This window comes from Gymnodraco acuticeps, unplaced genomic scaffold (genome assembly GCF_902827175.1).
Source record: "Gymnodraco acuticeps unplaced genomic scaffold, fGymAcu1.1, whole genome shotgun sequence".
NCBI lineage: Eukaryota > Metazoa > Chordata > Actinopteri > Perciformes > Bathydraconidae > Gymnodraco > Gymnodraco acuticeps.
Genome location: NW_022990583.1, coordinates 744,376 through 748,177, shown reverse-complemented (window position 1 = coordinate 748,177; position 3,802 = coordinate 744,376).

The window sequence follows — 3,802 nt, the reverse complement described above, 5'->3', positions numbered from 1 at the left end:
GGCTTGCTCTATAATGATATCAAATGCAATAACAACAACAACTCAACAGCAACAACGCAAACTACGACAACAACCCACACATTGTGCATTGTTTAGAGCGGTCATAAAGTGTTGAAGCACTCAAGTTTGAAACTGTTTCAACCTGTCACCTGTCAGAATCGAGACGAGGCAGTGCATTGAATCGCGTGAATGGACCGCGAACCAGTCAAGTGATTCATTCAGGAAATGAAGCAGTTGCTGCTTCGGACGTCACATGTCACGTGATTTGAAGCAGTTGCTGCTTCGGACGTCATATGTCACGTGATTTGAAGCAAGCTTCGAAGCACTGCTTCTATGGAATAGGAAGTCCAGGGTTGAAGCTCCGTTCGAAGTTTCAGTGTCAAACTGCCATCACTAGTAATAAGGTATCCGTAGAACTTTGTATGAGGTATCTTTATTACTTAACAGGTCTACAGCCATGATACATAGATGCGTCCTAGATGCGGGCTTGCATACACACAGTATCACTCCGCAGCCGCACCCCATCAGTAACGTCCTGATGGTATATGTGTGCGGCACTATATACTAGGGCTGTGCAATTAATCGTATTTTAATCGCGATTACGATTATGGTTTGCGACGATTATGAAAACAGCATAATTGACAAAATACGATTATTTTTGCTGGGTGCGCTTTCGCCCCTCCCTAAAAGCCCACTCGGCCACGTGGGAGTGACATGTGTTGTGAGTGTTCAGCGCGAGCGAAGATGTCAGATCAAGAGCAGCAACTCGTTAAAAAGAAGGGTACAACTATTTCCACTATTTGGAAGTACTTTGGCTTTCAGGAGTCCGACGTGGAGCAAAACAAAGTACAGTGCAGGATTTGTTACCAGGTTGTGTTGGCACCACACGCTAACACAACCAATCTCTTTAATCAGCTGAAATACAACCACAAAGTGCAATACGACCGGGCAGTAATACAACAAAAAGCAGATGCCCGCTCGACTTCATCCACCACATCATCACAGTCATCGATTCTGGACGCATTGTACAGAGCAACGGCCTACGCGATGAGCTCGCAGAGACACAGAGATATTACAGGTGCCATTACATTTCACATCGCTAAAGATATGTGCCCAGTTAGCACTGTTAGCAACCAGGGCTTTAAGCAACTTGTCAACACGTTGGACAAGCGTTACGCGATGCCGTCTCGGTATTATTTCAGCAGGTCTGCGCTGCCTGCGCTATATGACAAATGCTGTGGGGAAGTTGAGAGAGATGTGGCTTCAGCTGACTACTTTGCTACCACAACAGACCTATGGTCTAGCCCAGGGGTGCCCAACCAGTCGATCGCGAGATGTGTCTAAAAATAGAACAACAATATTCTGTTTTATCGTTAATGTCCTGTAACATAATCTTCCTGTGCCAGAATAATGCACTTGAACGCATCAAAGCTTTGTGATTGGCCGGCGTCACCCCATGTGTCGGGGCGTGGCTGAGGGTCTTCAGTACAGGTGGCAATATTGTCACCTGCCTGCGCTCATCTCTGAAACCAGACCATGTAAACAGGCTGGTGTTTCTTGCGAACAATCTTTAAGAGATGACATGAGCAGCCCTACCAGCATTTGCCATGGTGGCCTAAACATTTTTATTTGGTCTTAAATTGTAGTTCAACATTTATTTCCTGTTACTTCTGGACCATGACGGTTGGCCAGCCTTCAACGTTTAACTGAGTGGAATATGTTGAATATGTTTTACCAAAATGTTGGCTATATGTTAAGGAGTTTTCAGTAGGTTGTGACAGTGCACTGCAACATGTTTGATTTCATTTATTTTGGTCTAATTTATTTTTATTTATCATATTAATAATATATGTTTAGTATGGTTTTGGAAGTGCGCTCCAACATATTTGATCTTGTTTATTGGTAAAATATTATTTGTTTTAAAGTTCAATAAATGGTCAATGAATAATCGTCAAAATAATCGTGATATCAATTATTGACCCAAATAATCGTGATTATGATTTTTTCCATAATCGCACAGCCCTACTATATACTACATCCTCCTTTCTTACAATGAAAGTTGCATATAACATTTGCTGTAGTAAACATTCTATAACGGTCTCAATATTAACATTGTTCACTTGTTAACATGCGAATATATGAAATTATATTTTGTATGAACATTAACATGTCAACTTAGAATCAGTGTATTTTTTCTTTCTTTTTTTTTCTTTTTTTTTTAGCAAATAGAGTAAGGATTTTAACATATAAACTCTGTCTTAGCACAACCTTTAGCCTGAGCTAATTAGGAAATCTTTGTATCTCTCAGGTGGTCGAATAAGTCGGCCACATCTGGTTCTTCTAGTGCTCTGCGGTGATGACATTTCACATTCAACAGTCTCTGGTGTGTCTGCATCTGGCGTGCATAGTTGATTGTCTTCAGGTAAGTCAGGTTCTGGGTCCATTTGGGCGTTGTGTGGTGTTTTCCTCAGATTTCTCCTGTTGCGCCTGTAGTGCTGACCTGAAGATGTGACAACATCATAGGAACGTGGCTCACCTCTCTGTGCAGTGACCAAAGCTGGACGCCAACCCTGTTCAGTTTCCATGTGAACAGTACTTCCTGGTTGCAGCTCAGGAAGCGGCCTCGTTCCTCTGTCATAATACTGCTGCTGCCTCCTCTGTAGATTCTCGAGACTCGAGTGAACATCCTTAGGCACGGCAGGTTGAAGCACCACGGTGGAGCTCGGTAAGGTGCTCCTTAGCACTCTCCCCATGAGCATTTGTGCGGGTGAGTATTGCATGCCTGTTACAGGTGTGTTTCTCAGGATGAGCAGGGCAAGATGAGGGTCTGTGTTCGTTAGTTGTGCTTTTTTAAGAACATGTTTAACAGTTTGTACGGTCCTTTCAGCCAGACCATTGGACTGTGCATAGCCTGGGCTGGAATGAGTGAGTTTTATGCCCCATGATTCTGCAAAGTTCCTCATTTCTTGACTCGCAAATGGGACATGGTCACACACTATCTCTTTTGGTATTCCTATCCTGGTGTGATGTCTTGTCATTAATGTTAAGCACCTCAGGATATTTTGACAGGTAGTCGACCATCAATAGGAATGATTGTCCTTTTATTTCAAAGATGTCAGCCCCTATTTTGAGCCAAGGAAGCTCAGGAATATCGTGTGAGATCAGAGGCTCCCTCTGGTTTCTGGGCTGGAACTGCTGACATGTCCCACAATTCTCGACCATTTGTTCTATCTCTCTTGACATACCTGGCCAGTACCAGTGCCTTCTGGCAAGTGCTTTTGTCCGCTGCATTCCTTGATGAGCCACATGTAATGTTTGCAGCATGTCACTTCTCATCGAGCTCGGGAGGATTATCCTGTCACCTGCAAACATTATCTCATCTATTACTGACAGAGTATGTCTGATAGGCCAGTATTGAACCAGTTTAGTGTGTACTTGTTTTCTGTGTCGCGGCCAGCCCTGTCTGTGTGTTTCCTGCATTAGCTGTAGTATTTCATCATTAGCTGTTCCACTTTTGAGCTTTTGCACCATCTCAGTACTCAAAGCATCTGTTGGCTCCAGAGCATAGACAACTTTCTCATCTGTGATGTCATCAACTGTTGAGTGTTCATCATGTGTGACAGCTCGTGAGAGTGTGTCTGCAATCAGTAGGTCTTTACCTGGTGTGTAGATGACATTCAAGTCATATCGCTGCAGCTGGTGGAGCATCCGTTGGAGTCTGGAAGGAGCTGCTCCAAGCGGCTTTCTCAGAATGCTTTCCAGAGGTTTGTGGTCTGACTGCACATCCACTTTCAATCTGTAC